At 35.7% G+C, this 18,176-nt stretch overlaps 1 pseudogene; it reads right to left on the bottom strand.

Moving 5' to 3' along the window:
• Positions 1-11,464: 11,464 nt before the first annotated feature.
• On the bottom strand, positions 11,465-17,483 carry LOC114371611 (annotated as a pseudogene).
• Between the last annotated feature and the right edge of the window lie 693 nt (positions 17,484-18,176).

Here is an 18,176-nt window from a genome sequence, read left to right as displayed (position 1 = left end):
AAAAAAAATGTGTCTTTGTAATCTGTAGTACCACTGGTACTTCTAATTATCAAAGAGAGGGGCTGACTGTCCCTTTCTCTGATTCAGAAATCAGAGATGCTATTTGGAGTTGTGATGGCGATAAATGTCCGGGCCCAGATGGGTTTAATTTTGGATTTATCAAGGAGTTTTGGGGGCTGCTCAAACCTGATTTTCAAAGATTTGTGGATGAATTCCATGCTCATGGAAGCTTTCCTAGAGGCAGCAATGCATCTTTTGTGGCTCTTATTCCTAAGATATCTCAACCCCAGTCTCTAAATGATTATAGGCCCATCTCTCTCATTGGCTGCATGTATAAAGTAATAGCAAAACTCTTGGCAAATAGGTTAAGGATTCTGCTGGATGAGTTAATTGATGAAAGGCAGACAACGTTCATAAAAAATAGGCACATTCTCCATGGAATTCTGATTCTCAATGAAGTGGTGGATGAAGCTGTTCACAGAAAGAAGCCTGCTATGATTTTCAAAGTGGATTTCGAAAAAGCTTATGATTCAGTATCATGGTCTTTCTTGGACTATATGATGACAAGGCTAGGATTCTGTCCTATATGGAGGAAGTGGATTTCTGCTTGCCTTCAATCAGCCACCATCTCAATTCTAGTAAATGGGAGCCCTACAAAGGAACTAGTCCCATCTAGAGGATTGAGACAAGGAGACCCTTTGGCTCCTATGCTATTTAATATAGTGGCTGAGGGCCTTACTGGCATCATGAGGGAGGCTTTGAACAAAAACCACTATAGAAGTTTCTTGGTTGGGAAGCAAAACGTCCCTATAAATATATTGCAATATGCTGATGACACAGTTTTTGTTGGAGAGGCTTCTTGGGATAATATTATTGTGCTGAAGTCCATGCTTAGGGGATTTGAAATGGTCTCAGGTCTGAGGATTAACTATGCAAAAAGCCAATTTGGGGTTGTTGGTTTTCAGCCCAATTGGGCTCATGATGCAGCCCAACTTCTGAACTGTAGGCAGCTGGACATTCCTTTTCACTACTTGGGAATGCCTATTGTTGTAAAAGCTTCCAGCAGGATGGTTTGGGAGCCTTTGATTAACAAGTTTAAAGCTAAGCTCTCCAAGTGGAATCAGAAGTACTTATCTATGGGTGGCAAGGTCACCTTGATAAAATCTGTCCTCAATGCGCTTCCCATTTATCTCCTATCTTTCTTCAAGATTCCTCAAAGAATAGTAGATAAACTGGTGTCTCTTCAAAGAACATTTATGTGGGGGGGGAAATCAACACCATAATAGAATCTCTTGGGTCAAATGGGCTGATATTTGCACTCCAAAAATTGATGGGGGATTGGGGATCAAAGACTTGTCCAAATTTAATACAGCTTTGAGAGGTAGATGGATATGGGACCTAGTCTCCAAGCATAAGCAGCTGTGGGCCAGAATTCTAACTTCTAAATATGGAGGATTGATAGATTTGCAGAATGGTAGAGATAAAGGATGGCACTCCCAATGGTGGAAGGACCTTAGAAAGCTTTATCATCAGCCTGAATTTCAAATTATTCACCAGAATATGACCTAGAAGGTTGGTTGTGGGGATAAGGTCAGATTCTGGCAAGATTCTTGGCTGGGACAGGGAGGCAGCCTTCAACAGAAGTACAATCAATTATTTGTGATTAGCAGACAGCAAAACCTTCCCATCTCTAAAATGGGAAAGTTTTATCAGAATACTTGGAATTGGGATTTTAAATGGAGAAGGAACCTCTTTGATCACGAGAATGAGCAAGCAATAGCCTTCATGGACGATATATTTGCTATATCTATTCATCAGCAGCTGCAGGACTCAATGTTGTGGAAAGCAGACCCTATTGGGATCTACTCTACTAAGTCAGCATATAGGCTCTTGCTACCTACCAACAGACCTGGTCAGCACAGCAGGAACTTCAAGATTCTATGGAAGCTTAAAATTCCCCCAAGGGTTGAGTTGTTCTCATGGAGGTTGTTTAGAGATAGGCTCCCTACCAGGGCTAATTTGCTTAGGAGACATGTGGCTCTACAGGATATTATGTGTCCTCTATGTGGAAATCACCAGGAGGAGGCTGGGCACCTTTTCTTCCATTGCAGAATGACTGTAGGGTTGTGGTGGGAATCCATGAACTGGACCCGGACTTTGGGAGCTTTCTTAGATGATCCTGCTGCTCATTTTATCCAATTCAGTGATGGGTTTGGGGCACAGAGGAATCACAATAGGCGCTGTATTTGGTGGATTGCTTTAACTAGTACTATTTGGCAGCATAGGAATTTCCTACTGTTTAAGGGCACCCCATTTCAACCTCCCAAAGTGATGGATGATGCGTTATTTCATGCGTGGACTTGGCTTAAAGCTTCGGAGAAAGGCTTTAATATTCCTTTTAACCAGTGGTCTACCAATCTTCTGGAGTCCTTCGGTTAATTTGTAATCTATCTCTAATAGTGGGGCTTTTTGTTGGGTTTGTTTTTGGAAGGTGGCACATCGAGTGCTTTGTATCTGTTTCACTCAGAACCTCTGGTACTGTATGGTTTCTATATTAATAATACTATAATTTTGCCTTCCAAAAAAAAATATAAATTATCTTTGCAGTTCAAAAAAAAATTATTAAACAGAACATTACCACATGTACTGAAAATAAAAGATACAAGACACAAAAGTGCCACCTTCCAAAAAGCAAAACAAACCCAACAATAACCCAGCACAAGGACCCCAATACATATAATCAAAAATTTAACCAAAGGCCATCATAAGCACCTTTTGAGGTTCAAAAGGAATGCCATGAAACAGCAAGGAATTCCTAAGCAATCACCAGACCTTTCTATTTGTATTTTTTACACATTTAAAACTCAAACATATAAAATAAAAACTATATAACAAACTAACAAAGATAAAGACAAAAAAAAAGGAAATATAAACTCAACTCAGTTGGTGCTGCTGCCCATCATTTCACTCTCACAACAAATAGGAATCATGTACCTGCATGGAAGAAATAATCACACAACACACAATGATCAGAATAAGCAAATGCATATAATTAAGCATGATACAATATCAATATTCATGGAAGTAACAATGACTTGTCAAAAATTTGGATGAAATTCAATATGTAAATCAAAGCTTTGTCCCTAAAACCCTCTGTGTAAATCAAAGCTTTGTCCCTGAGACTGATAAGGTTGCTAGTGAACATACAACAGATTTAACAGCTGTGTTGGGAAAGGACAATATTGACTCATGAATATTTTATCCTTTAACTCTAGAGGGTTGGGTAGTGGTGTCAAGTGGTCAGCCATCAGAAAAATGACCTTGACCAACAATCTTGATGTTCTATGTATCCAAGAAACAAAAATCAAAGCCATTGATAGGAGGATATGTCAGTATTTATGGGCTGACTGTAATGTTGCCTCAGAATGTGCCCCTTCAATTAATCCCACTCTATTTTTAATAAGCAATCAGCAGACCTCCTCAATTAATTCTATGGGGAATTTTGTGGAAGAGAGATGGGAATGGAAAGCTAACATGGAGAAGGAACTTTTTGACCATGAAATTGACATGGTAGCTGATTTTATAGTTGACATCGAGTCAGGCAACATCAATCACTCCAGCAGGGATTTCCTTTGTTGGAAGTCTGATCCTAATGGCCTATATTCCACAAAGTCTGCTTACAAAGTGCTGCAGGAGGGTCATGCTAGTGCTATTGAGGACAGGGTTCTTAACATCATGTGGAGTCTGAAAATTCCCCCAAGAGCTAGTGCTTTTTCATGGAGATTATTCAAGAACAGGCTCCCTACTAGGGATAATCTTAGAAGGAGGCAAGTGTCATTGCATACATATAGTTGCCCCTTATGTGACCTTGAAGAAGAATCTGTCAATCATCTTTTTTTCAACTGCTCCAAGACTAGGAGTCTCTGGTGGGAGCCTATGAGATGGGTTAATAGAGTGGGTCCCTTCCCCACTGAAATGGCATGATTTTCAACAATCAGCCTTTTAATCTAGAAAAGGTCATGGATGAGGCTCTATTCCACACCTGGTCCTGGCTCAAGTGTGTGGAGAAGGGTTTCCAATCGCATTTTAATTTCTGGTCAACTAATCTGAAGGAGGCTTTTTCTTAAAGGGGTTGGGTTTGCTTTGTTTGTTGTCCTATCTACCGTTTCTCCCTAGTGGGATTTAGGCTCTTTTTGCCTTGTATTCCTATCTTATTTTCAGTACACCTAGTACTGATCTTTATATACAATATATTGATTTTTGACAGCCTCATGTCTCCCTTCCTGAAAACCCACTAAAAACTGCCTAACCCCCCTGCTGTTACTCCATAATTTATTCTGCAATAACTGCTTAAGGCAGTTACATATGGTCCTAAATCACTACACATTCAGTTACGATTAACCCTTTGTGCCTAACTAGGGTTTCGAAACATCACAACAAAGACACACCTGTTAGTGCTTAGCTTTACTGAGTTTTAAAAGATTGGCTAAAATTTTGTTAAAACATAAGCACTTAGACAATGAAGGAAAGCTGGAGTTGCTGCACATGATGTCTAACATTATGTCAAGGAATCAGATCGGGCTGCACAATGCACAAGGCAAGATAAAATGTCAAATGAAGAATTGAAGCTGCAGGATCCACGATGTCGGATACAATGTCCAGGACATCCTGCCCGAAAATACTGGACACATAAATCTGTTATATCTTTAACAGATTAATGTGCAGTTAGCAACAGATTTGGCGATCTATCTTTAGGAACGAATTAAAAGATAATTAAAGTTCGAATTACAAACTTGAATAGTTCGTTCAGGGATTAAAGATTAAAGATAAAAACTAAAAGATCAAACGTTATCTTTTAGATCTTTAAGTGCAGATTTTTCAGGAGAATGATAGATCTTATCCAGCGCAAGTTGTTGCAGCCCAGATACGCACACTGCTATATAAACATGAAGGCTGCACGAGTTTTCTACCAAGTCCGAGATTGAAGAGTTATTTTGTGAGTTTTGGGACTTGAGTGTTTTGTGAGCCACCTTGATGTTACCCTAACATCAAGTGTTGGACCTGAGTGTGTAGAGTTGATCTCTATATTGTTCATAGAGCAATCTCTGGTGTGTCTTTGATTTATTTGTAAACACGGGAGAGTGATTGAGAGGGAGTGAGAGGGGTTCTCATATCTAAGAGTGGCTCTTAGGTAGAGGTTGCATGGGTAGTGGTTAGGTGAGAAGGTTGTAAACAGTGGCTGTTAGATCTTCGAACTAACACTATTTTAGTGGATTTCCTCCCTGGCTTGGTAGCCCCCAGATGTAGGTGACGTTGCACCGAACTGGGTTAACAATTCTCTTGTGTTATTTACTTGTTTAATCTGTTCATACTGTCAAATATAATCTGCATGGTCTGAAGCGTGATGTCGTGACATCCGGTACGACATCTGTCATCGGTATCAGAATTTCAACACCATTGAACAATGGATTTTCATCATTAACATACAACAGAGACATACCTTCGATGGAAGTGCAGACACGAACTCCACAAACGCGAACTCGACAATGTGGTTGCAGTCACGGAAGCGCAACCCACTTTGCGAAAAACACGAACTAAGGCAGAAGGAGAAACAACAATAAAGCCCTGGGTTAAAACGACGAACGCCTAATGTTAAAACGACGAACGCCTAATGTTAAAACGAAAGGACGTACCTCAATGGATAAGTGCCAAAGACGATCTCCACAAACACGATCTCCACAATGTCGTTGCAGTCACGGAAGCGCAGGCGACTTTGACACAAGGAGAAAGAAGAAGAACGATAGGGTTCAAGCGCAAGGAGAAAGAAGAAGAATGATAGGGTTCAAGCGCAAGGAGAAAGAAGAAGAACGATAGGGTTCAAGCGCGGATTGTGCAATTTCAGAAGTTTAATTTATAATGATAACAACATCGGTTTTTTAAAACTAACCGATGTTAACATTAACTACGTAACATCGGTTATAATAAAACCGATGTTAACATCGACTCGATAACATTAGTTTTTACAAAACCGATGTTAACAATGGCATACTAACATCGGTTTTTCCAAAACCGATGTTAACTAAGTCTACTTATTTACAAAAATGTCACCGCGCTTTCGTTAACATCGGTTTTAGCTATAACCGATGTTAATTGGGCGATGTAGAAAGTTGTTTTTTTAGTAGTGGCCGAAAATCAAAAGAAAGCATGGTTACGCGATCCGTGAAATTCCGTAATGTGGCGGAAACCAAAAGGAGGTGTTGTTACGCAATCCGTGAGCTTCCGTAACTTCTTCGAAAGCTAAAAAAGAGTAAATACATGATCCGTAAGGATCCGTAACCTTACGGAAAGAAAATAAGTATCGTTACGAAATTCGTAAAGTTTCGTAACGTTACGAAAAAAGAATCACCAAAAAAGGTAAAGGGGGGGTGAACTTATCAAGATAAGGGTGTAAATAGCAATTCAAATCTAGGCCCTTCCAGATCATTTTGGAAGTTGGGTTGCTTAAGGAGGAAGCAACTGGGCGGCATGCTCCTCCACGTTTTTGAAAAATGGTTTCTGGGACTTCCGCGGCTTCCGTAATACTTCCGTAAAATTTCCGAAAACCTTGGGTAAGCATATTCCACTTAACATTGGTGAAAGGGAAGAGAAAAAAAATGAAAATCAAATTCGAAAACACTTTCGTAACTTTTCCGTAAAATACGAAAAGGGGGTGAACTTAGTAATTCGGGTGCACTTAGAAATCTTCTTCATTAAGTCTCTGGGCAGCAATCACCTCCCTTTTTTCTATAAATAGGGGAGGGGGAGCTGTTTCAAAAGGTTCAAGACCCTTGGCTATGCATTTCGGCTATTTTGGGCAAAAAAAACACGTTTTCGTGAAGAAAAATCGAGTTGAAGTACTTCCGTAACGTTTCCGTAAGCGATTCTGTGGAAATTCTTCATCGCTCTTCGTCGTTCTTCACCGTTCTTCATCCGTTCTTCGTTCATTCTTCGTTCTTCAACGGGTAAGTTTTCGAATCCGAGACTTTCAATTCATTTCTTGTTTTGTGTACTTTCACTTTAATTTCGTTTACTTTCAATTGTCTTTTCTTCCGTTTTTAACGTGCTTTAACCGTTTATTTAAGCCGTTTTCTCGCCTAATAAATGATAAAATGAATTTCAACCGATCATTTGTGTTGTAATCTCGTTTAATCACTGTTAAAACAAAATCTAACCGATCGTTCACGTTGTAACCACGGTTAAACCAAAAAGAGGTAAAATAATAATATAATAATCAAAAAATATCTTTTAGTAAAATAAACCAAAAAAAATCAATCGGACGTTTTCTCTTTGGGATTTCTCATTCTTAATTGAATTGACTAATAACTAAAGTGAAACTAAGGCTAAAATCAATTCGCCAAGTCAAGCTCGTCCACAAAAAATCACTAAAAAAAGGGATTTGAAAGTTTATTATCTCAATCTTTCTTACCAAGTTAATGGATCATTTTTAAGGTCCAACACCTTTAAATGATCACCTTTCAAGTAAAAAGAAATCATGTGATTCACCCTTAAGAAAGAACTACGTAGGTCTGATTTCCTCTTCGATGGAGGGTACGTAGGAGCAAGAGCCCCGCTTTTGTCGACCTCAAAAAATAAAAAGAACTAAAAGTTAAGATAACACAATTTCCACAATTCTGAAAAATAGGCTGTTGTCCTTTGAGACAAACATAAGAGGTGCTAATACCTTCCTCAAACATAAATACAACTCCCAAACTTAGAATTTTCATTTCGACCAGTTTCCTTCGATTTTTCCGATGTTTCCCACAAATAAATGTTGGTGGCGACTCCGCGCATCTTTCCTCCTTTGGAAAGCGCACCTGTGAGCCTCGCCTTCGCTCGCCCGCAAAAGGGCATGTTGTGACAACTGGTAATCGATTACCAAAACCATGTAATCGATTACACAAAGCATTTCATGAAAAGATGTGACTCTTCACAATTGAATTTGAATTTCAACGTTCAGATACACTGGTAATCGATTACCAATATATTGTAATCGATTACACCATTTAAAAAACAATTGGAATGTTGCAAATTCAGTTAAAAGCTTTTGAAATCAAACTTTGCCACTGGTAATCGATTACCAGAGAGTAAAAACTCTGGTAACTTAGAAAATTTTGAGAAAAACTCTTTTGAAAAACAAAATTGTGCTATGTATGTTTTTTGAAAAATCTTTTCAATACTTCCATTGTGAAGTCTTCTTGGTTTCTTCTCTTGAATCTTGAATTCATCTTCTCTTGAATCTTGAAATCAAACTTCTCTTGATTCTTGAATCTTCTTGATTTCTTCTCATGAAACTTGAAATTAATCTTGATCTTGAACTTGTTGACTCAATCTTGAAATCATTCTTTGGGCTTTTTGTCATCATCTTTGTTATCATCAAAACTACTTGAATCAACTTGATTCATCATCATAAAGCTTGCTTCTACACAAAGACGAGTAAAAACCGACGTAGAAAGGCCAAAACAACCGACGTAGAAAGGCACTTTTGTCATGGTGACAACATTAAAGAAATTGAGAAATAAGGAAAAATGTCTAAATTGGTTTATATATATAGTCCTTCAAGATCTAGAGTAATATTTATTATTGTACCATTGAATTTGAGTATCTTTTTTGTATTTGTAACTTAATTTGATTGAAGTTTAATTCTCCTTACCTTATATATATAAAAGGTATGATTCAGTCCATCATGCATTTGTCCGCATTTTCTTAATTTTCACAAGTTAAACCTGAACTTATACTATTTTGTGTAAGTGTCTTTTCCCATTTTCATATTTTATTTTTTATTTTCAAAATCGTCATAAGTGTTTTGTTACTATTCTTGTCAAAGTTATTTAAGTTGAGACTGCAAATGATTAGTGTTACTAATCATGTTTAAAATGTATACAAAACGTATCTCCAATTGGAACCAAGTTTTTTTTGTGAGAATTGTTAGAGGATGGTGATTGTTGTACAACTTTTCACCCCAATAATACAAAAAAATTAAATATTTATTCATATAATACAATCAAAAAATATTTATCCCAATTATACAAATTATTGTTACTTTTCTAATGTTTTTTTAAATAAATAACTAAATTTAGAAAATAAACAGAGTTTTTTTTTTTGGAAAAAAAAATCAATTTTTTCCTTTTAAATTATTTGTATTTATGTCTAAATTGTTTAAACTAAAATAATTTTGTGCTTAGGTGTCATGAGGCATGTAAAGCATGAAGGACATGCACAAAGTGTGACTATATGATGTGACAATGGGGTGTAGCAAGTAAATGCTCACCTCCCCCTCTAAAATTTAATTGGATTGGGCTTCTCCCAATTCAATTAAATTTATTTCCCAATACACACATCAAATATTCACTTAATGCATGTGAAATTACAAAACTACCCCAAATACAAAAAACTAGTCTAGGTGCCCTAAAATACAAGGGCTGAAAAATGCTACATTTCTAGGCCTAAATACAAGGCCCAAAAATAATGAAATCCTAATCTAATATGTACAAAGATAAGTGGACCCAACTTTGGCCCATAGGCGCAGAAATCTACCTTGAGGTTCATGAGAACCCTAGGGCCTTCTTCAGCAGCTTTAGCCCAATCCCCTTGGAGTCTCTTGCTTATGGCTTTGGTGACTGGTCCCTTCCTATGGAGGATTGCATCAATTTTATATTTTTTTTATTTTAATTTTATTTGTAGTTTAAAATGAAATAAAGTTGATTTAAAAGAAACTATTGTTAAAAAATAATTTTAAGATGATACTTCTACTACATTATTTTATTTTTTATTTAGGAAACCACTAGAAAAATGTGTTTTCATCTTTATCATGTGTTGAGTAATGATAATTTTAATTTTTATAGATTATAGATTATTTTAAATAAATTTTTTCTCAATGATTTATGAGTCTATTGTCTAATACATAGAAAAATTAGACTTGTATAAAAACTTTAATGTAAAGAAGATCTTTAAATAGATTAATAGACCAAATTGAACTTTTAAATAAATCAAATCAAAACTAAAAATACAATTTATAATAGATAGTATACCAAGCACTAGTACATAAAAAAGGCTTTAACATTGGTTCTAAAATCAATGTTGAAAAAGTCGTCGTTGAAAGTAAACATTTTCAACATTGGTTTTTAAAATCGATGTTAAAAATCATAATCTACATCAGTTTGTAAATTATACTCTGGCTCTTTTAATAGCTTAGCTTTTTAGTTTATAGGAGAGCTAATCTTTCAATATTTATATCCAATCACAACACATATAACTTGTAAGTATGTAGTTTAACTTAAAAATAACGGGAAAAAATGTATGAAGGGTAACCGAATGATAATAATAATAAGGGAGAAACCAACTAAAGAGAAAGTAAAGGGAAAAGAATACCCTAGAACATGATGATACTACTTACCAATAAATAACTAAAAAAAGAAACATATAGGTGTTGAAATTGAAACACACAAATACAATTTGAAATTGGAGTATCCCCAGCTTAATTATAATGGAAAACATACATTTGCTATCAAAATAAATTTAGTGGAACAAGATTGTATATATTGAAGGTCAATATATGAACAAGAAGGTCATGATAAGCTCTTTAATTACTCTGAAACACCTAATGCGTTGAATTTTGCTCATATAATTGTATAACTTCATTGATATGTCCAGTTGCATTAACAATAAACTTTCTTTCTAATGCTTGAATTTCTTGATTAAGCGTTTCAGACTCCTTCTCCACCTGGCAGTAATCAATATCAAGATAAATTAAATGAGAAGGAATAATAGTATCAATTCTGCACAAGAAAGAATTTTGCAATCAACATTGTTGCTACCTTAATTAGTTTTTCTCTCAATGAATCCAACTAGGCATCTATATCTGGATCAAAGGAGTGCCTGGATTAAGGGCATTCTCATTTGCATCATCCTGGAAGTACATATTCTTCCATGGTCAAATAATCAACCAAGAATGAAAATCTATACTAAGGAAGCAATATTTCTCAACTAGAACATATACTTGTCATATTAAATTGCATATATACTTGTCAAGACGAGAAACCAAAAAAAAAAAAACTTTGTGCCAAAACAACATGAAATAATACAAAACAAGTTTCTTAAGCATTATGATAACTTTCTTATGTATCATGTATTTAGGATTTAGAAGTCTGGTTTTCTGGTATGCACTTCAAAAGAGACATCCACCATAGTCAATGTTGCTTATGTAGTTATGTAATCAAAGTCTTACTCCTCTATGGTGCTTATATTATTAATTTCATACATCAATCTCAAAGAACGCATATACGATCCTTGATCATATTGACAACCAAATACTATGGCAATGTATAAATCTGACAGGAATTTCATCATAGTCTATTGCAATATCTCAATCACAAATGATGTAAAGGTCAACATCAACAATTAACATAAGGGTCATATAACTAAAAGGTCAATCAATTGGCATAGGAACCTTGTCTCCAAGCTCTTTCAATTGCTTTTCTAATTGGTACACCACAGATCTGCCTAGTTCTTTGTGTCAATGGCATCCCTTTTCTCTTTGCCTTCCTTTGAAAATTTGTTAGCTTCGTTTACCATTCTCTCCACCTATATTTCATTCCAGAGTTAGTCGTAAGCATCATAAAAAGATTCATACCTCAAATGACCCTTCACATTGGCATTTTTTTCATAAAAGAAGCAAGCAACTGGAAATTAAAAAGAAACACACACACATACATAACATATACAAGCTATTTAAGTAATTGATTATTAGTGATAGTGGATACCTCATTTGAAGGCAAGGTACAAGCACTAGTAATGGTAATATCTTGCTTTTTTCGTGTGCCTTTGTCAATAGCAGTGATAGAGAGAATATCATCGACATTAATGTCTAATTTTACCTCAATCCGGGGAACACCACAAGGTGTAAGAGGGATACCATCCAAGCGGAAGCTACTACGTGATTTATTGTCCCTAACAAATTCTCTCTCACCCTGAAGAACATTGATCTCTACACTAGTCTATCCATCAGCAGCAGTTCAGAAAACCTCAGACTTTGAGGTGGGAAGAGTAGCATTTCTAGGGATAATTTTTTTCATCACACCACCTATAGTTTCCAGACCCAAAGATAATGGAGTGACATCCAACAACACAATGTTGCTGACATCTCCAACCAAGACACTAGCCTAAAAACATAAATTACAATAAGAAGCATTAATTAACAAAAAGAATAATATGCTATCCAGAAAACAAAACATTTGACCAAACACTAAAAAGCTTAAACAAACATTCTCTGCCCCCTTCCAATTAATGATAAAAGCTAAATCCCACCTGAATTGTAGCTCCAAGGGCACCTGAAAAGCTTAAACAAACATTCATTTGGATAGACAATGACATTTGCATCCTTGCCAGTCAACTTCTTTACAAGCTCCTAAACAACTTAGATACGTGTTGATCCACCAACAAGGATGACTTCATCAAGATCCTTAAACAAGAGTTTTGCATCCCTCGATGAGTTTTCAACAAGTGTCCTGAGCCTGAAACAAAAGTATTATTGTAGCTGAGTAGTTTGTTTAGCTTTAGGGAAGTCATGTTTGCCATCCATTCATCAAATTCAGTACCTGTCATGAAGATCTAAACACAATTCCTCAAATTTAGCCATTGTCATAAATTACAATATGTTAGGGTCCATCAGCTATGGCAATTATGAATGGAAAACTGAAAACATATGGCATTAATGTCAACAATGGTTTGGTAATAAGAGCACAATGAAAAAGCAATAGGATATGATTGAGGAGAAAAGTAAATAATACATGTTGTTAGTTTGAGTCAATGTTGAGAGCTCCATCTTTGCTTTCTCGGCTGTCTCAGTGAGACACTAAAGAACTTGTTTGTCTTTCAAAAGGCCTATGCTTTCATCTCTCTTAAAGTTGGAAGCTAGCCAATAAAAAATTCTCTATAATAGGAAACAAACACTTAGCAAGTATAAAAAATATCATTCATTACTCACAATACTAAAGACAAGACAAGACAAGAGAAGAAAGAAGGGGAAAGGTACCTTATATAAGTCATCACCACCCAAGTGGGTATCCCTAGAAGTAGAGAGGACCTTAAACACTCCATCACCAACCTCGAGCATAGAGTCATCAAAGGTGCCACCTCTAAGGTCAAAAACAAGAATTGCTTCATTGTTTTTCTTTTCAAAGCCATAGGCTGTTAGACAAATGGCCTCAGTTATCTTAAGAAGGGGGGGTTGAATTAAGATAACAAGAACTATTCCCCAATTTAAAATTTCACTTTCTCTTTTTAGATTAACAATGCACCCTTAACATGAATTACTCAAAAGGCAATTCAGTATAAACTTCTTTAAAGGCAAAAGATAAATAGCAATAAATAAAAGAAGTTTAAGGGAAGAGAGAAATGCAAACTTGATTTATACTGGTTCGGTCACTTCCTGTGCCTACGTCCAGTCCTCAAGCAACCCACTTGAGATTTTCCACTCTCTTTGTAAAATCCTTTTACAAAGTCTGAATCACACAAGGACAACCCTTCCCTTGTGTTCAGGAATCCTTTACAACAAGAGACCCTCGGTCTCTTAACCCCTTTTCAGAAGTAAAAAGAAAAGAAGAAGAAATCTCTCTTGAAATAGACAGATTGTACAATGAAGATCAATCACAATTCCTTATTTGAATATGCAAGTGTTTGATCAAGGAATCTTTGAGAGGATAAGACATTTCAATTTAGAAAAACTCTCTTAATCTTTTGAGAGGATAAAACTTTTTGGGCAATAAAAAATTCTCTCTTTATTCGTGTTTCCAAGTCACATATAAATAGACCTTTGATGGCCATTCATAAACCATTTGAATAGATATGACTCTTGAAAGTTATTTTCTGAAAATCTCCTTTGGTAATCGATTACAATATTTGTGTAATCGATTACAGGCTTTAATATTTGAATTAAAACGTTTATTAACTGTTGGTAATCGATTACCAATATGGTGTAATCGATTACACAGTCTAAATTTTGAATTCAAATATTTAGTAGCTGTTGTAAACCATTTTTGGCCACTGGTAATCGATTACATCCTCTGGTAATCGGTTACCAGAGAGTAAATCTCTTGAAAAACACTTTTTAACATGCATTACTTGGCCAAACCTTTTGCTATATCAATTAGGAATTTCCTTCCTAATGTACAAGTAATCATCTTAATGTTTGTGTCTTGTATTCTTGAATCATTGTCTTGAATTTAAACTTGAAAAGCGCATTTGCATCATTTGCATCAAATCATCATGATCATCATCAAAACATCAAAGTCATTTGCTTCTACATAGGCCAAGGATGCAGTAGTTGGTTCATTGATAATACGAAGAACCTCAAGACCAATAATTTGACCACATCCTTAGTGACAGTCCTTTGGGAGTCATTGAAATAAGCAGGAACAGTAACAACGACCTTGGTAACCTTATCGTTCAAAAACTTGGAAGCATCATCCACAAGCTTCCTCAGAACCTATAACATAATAATAATAATAACAATAATAATAATAATAATAAAAAAAAATAGTACAAAAACCTTGGTATCAATAATAATAACATTAGATAGCAAGATAAGAACAAGTAAAGCAAAAATAGACAGGCCTGGGCAAAAATTTCTTTAGCACCAAACTATTTGCCAATAGCGGGGCAGTCAAGTCATTACTTGAAAATAGGGTTTTAACATCAGTTATTAAGGACTGTCAACATTAACCAATGTTGAAAGTATCGACGTTAAAAGTAATATCGTTAACATACAAAATCAATGTTAACATAAAAATGACAACATCAGTTTTTCACAAAACCGATGTTTCACAGTAAGAATTATAAAAAAAAAAGTCATATATATCTTCATATCAACATCGGTTTTTAGCAAAACCGATGTTAATATATACATGCAACATCGGTTTTTACTAAAAATTGATGTTGTTTTCTGATAACCGACATCGGTTATTGGTAAAAGACCGATATTGTATGTTCACCAACAACATTGACTTTATAGAAACCGATGTTGTGAGTAAAGCTTAACATCGGTTTTTGAAAAAACCGATGTTAATATATGCATACAACATCAGTTTTTACTTAAAAGCGATGTTGTTTTTTGGATTTTTTTTAATATGCTGTATGTTTTTTTAATAACCGCAAATTAACCTGAAAATTTAAAAGCAGAACCACAACAGAGATAATTTTCATTCTTTTTTCAGACAAATTTTGGCAGAAATTCCATAAAAAAATTAAATATTTACTATGAATTAAAAGAATATTTAATGTGCATATAACATGAATTGAATTGTAAAAAATTTAAATTAGCTAAACTGCAATTCCAAAATTACTTAAACACTAATTGTTTCATTTTTAACTTTCAAATAATAGGTTTCCCACTGGATGCAAAGCGCCTTTAGTCTCTCTGATTCCAATGGTCTAGCATCATTGAAATACTGCATGATATAATAAAACATAAGTTAATAATGTATAATACCAATCATAACAAAATGAAATATGTTTGAATTGAATAATTACCATTTCCCAATTATTGTTGAAACTTCCTAAGATTATAGTTGACATCCAGTGCATGACGAATACCCACACTCAGTGCTTCCTTTTTGTCTATTACACTAAATATATTATGAAATTTAGATATTGAATGTTAAGTACAAATTAGTCTACACAGTATTAAAATATAACTAGAAACATTGTTTATATGACTTACTTTAACAACAATCCACCTAGCAGCAGCCTTGGACTTACTTTGTGGAGTACCGTCAAGTCCTTTCAAAGCATTGTTCAATACAAACATGGATGCGTATTTTACAATTATAATATTGATGTTCCCGACTAATGCTAATGCAAATGTATTGAAAAATAAAACTAACCTATTAATTATTCCTTTGAGGTAGTTGTCTGTCCTATTATGCAATGAACAAAACTAGATGACAACATTTTCCTTATGTAAAATGACGACCATTTGCCAATGTGCACTGCAGTGGAGAAAAATAGAAGTTATTATACTATTATACATTATTTAAATTCATTTGTTCAGTTTAACTTACCCATTCAAGTAGGCTCCTAGGTACACATCCCTCTTTGATTTCTGCATCCAATTCTTAATATCATTTTTTGATTCAAATTGTGATTGCCCAGATCTCTGTATGGACTGTGGCTCGAGGAATCCATACACATCAGCATTCCCCGCTCACATACTTGTCTCAGTCATATGCCTATTGTTGTTAAAATAGAGTAAATTATGTATGAATTTAAAACAATAAGTTAGGTAAAAAAACAATAATGTAAACTGACTTACAGAATCCACAACTGTATAACAGAGATGTTGAGACATTGACCACCATGTGCTATTTTAGACAGATCTTCATGCTTTATGTACAAGGGGAAGTTGCCATTAAACACCCCAAACATGGTAGCATCCCACATAACCTGCAACGGCTTAAGAAAAAGTTGTGGGATGGTCAATGTCATCAGATATAGGGGATCATCGACATCATGATCCTGCCTATCTGGAAGTTTCACCGGTCCCACAGCTCCTTGTTTATCCAACACACGTAATTAAAATAATTTAATTACAATGAACACTTTAATTGAAAAAAAACATTTAATGATAGTGAAATACTTGTTCTGATAAACTCTAGACATGATGTGTCGGCCAGGCAATGAAGGTGTTAAGTGCTTGCCCCACTAACTAAACCTCTTTAGTGGGTACAGGAATGGGAGCATCTGCATCTCTAACTTCCTCAACACCAACCTTGACTTGATCATGGCGCAAAGGGATGTTGTGAACGGTTTTCGACCCCTCATAAAGTCTTCCTAGGGTAACCAGGCAGGGAGGATTTTCTTCGACGTACAACCCGCATTTCTCTGAGTCACCCATGTTTGGATCGTTCACTGAGGGATCAACATAACTCTCCTTTGTGCTGACACTAGCAGCTGAAGGACCAACCTCAGGCTTAAGAGGCAGTGTGAGTCCCTCTGAATCTGCAACTGAAATTGGGAATGCATCTGGCTGAAGGACAACATTAGTTGTCTAGTCACTTTTTCTTTGATCGACTCCTCCAGCTGATCCCTGATTTTTTGTGTTAGTTGCTCCAGGTCTTCGAGAGCCATGGACGAAGATGAGTGGGAGGTCCTTGGAGCCAGTCCAAAGTATTGTTTGATCGCGACACTGGCTCCAGCAACACGCACATGACCAGGGTGTTCTGGTCGCCCAATGCCAGCAGTCAGTACATCTTGACGTCCATGGGCGACAAAGGAACCCTGTGAGGCCTGCTCCTCCAAGGAATCCTGTAATGAACACATTTATTTGTTTACTCAATCAAATAAAAAACATAAATAATTGCAATTCACAATTGAAAGTGACTTACAATCTTGTCAGCAATTTCCTTAGATGGATCAGACATCATTTGCCCAGTTTTCTTGGTGCGGGCCATCTTCCACTTCACGTGTGTCTGATGGGAGATGGAGGATCAATGACGGTGTCAATGCTTCCAGATTTAGCAGCTTCCTCTAGTTGTTTCTTTTTCTTCTCCTCCATCAAGTTGTTTTCTAGAAATTCATAACCCCATGAGACAACACGTAAGGGGCACTATTTTGTTTCTGAATGGCCTGTGTCTTTTTTCGCACATCCTGTAAAAATTAAATATTATTGAAAGTTATCATTACTGATAATAATAAGAAATTTAAAGTTTAAAACAATGAAAATCACAAAGTTACCTTCCATGAAGGGTATCTACGACTCTGACAAAATTGAGCCCACTTCTCCTTGCTAATGTCATACTTTTCGCATATAGTGTCATCGATAGTGTCCTTGTCGACTGCAAGTGCCCATTTCGACGTCAAATCAGACTTAAACTATCTCCACCGTTCCCTCACAATCTGAAGTATTTTCTTTTTTATCCTTAGATCAGATGCTTCAGGGATATCAAATTTAGTTTGACAAACAAAAAATTACATTTTATTGTTACTAAATTACAATTTTATTATTAATGAACAAAATGCAACATTTAACTAAAATACCTGAATATCCTCCCATATCAAATCCTTCTAAGTAGTAGAGACTTGTTTCCAATTCTCGTATGTCACATCCACCTTATCACGAGTGATGATCCCCAAATATGTTCTTA

This window comes from Glycine soja, chromosome 10 (assembly GCF_004193775.1).
Source record: "Glycine soja cultivar W05 chromosome 10, ASM419377v2, whole genome shotgun sequence".
NCBI lineage: Eukaryota > Viridiplantae > Streptophyta > Magnoliopsida > Fabales > Fabaceae > Glycine > Glycine soja.
Note: the sequence above shows the minus strand (reverse complement) of the source record. Positions and strands in the feature narration are given on the sequence as shown.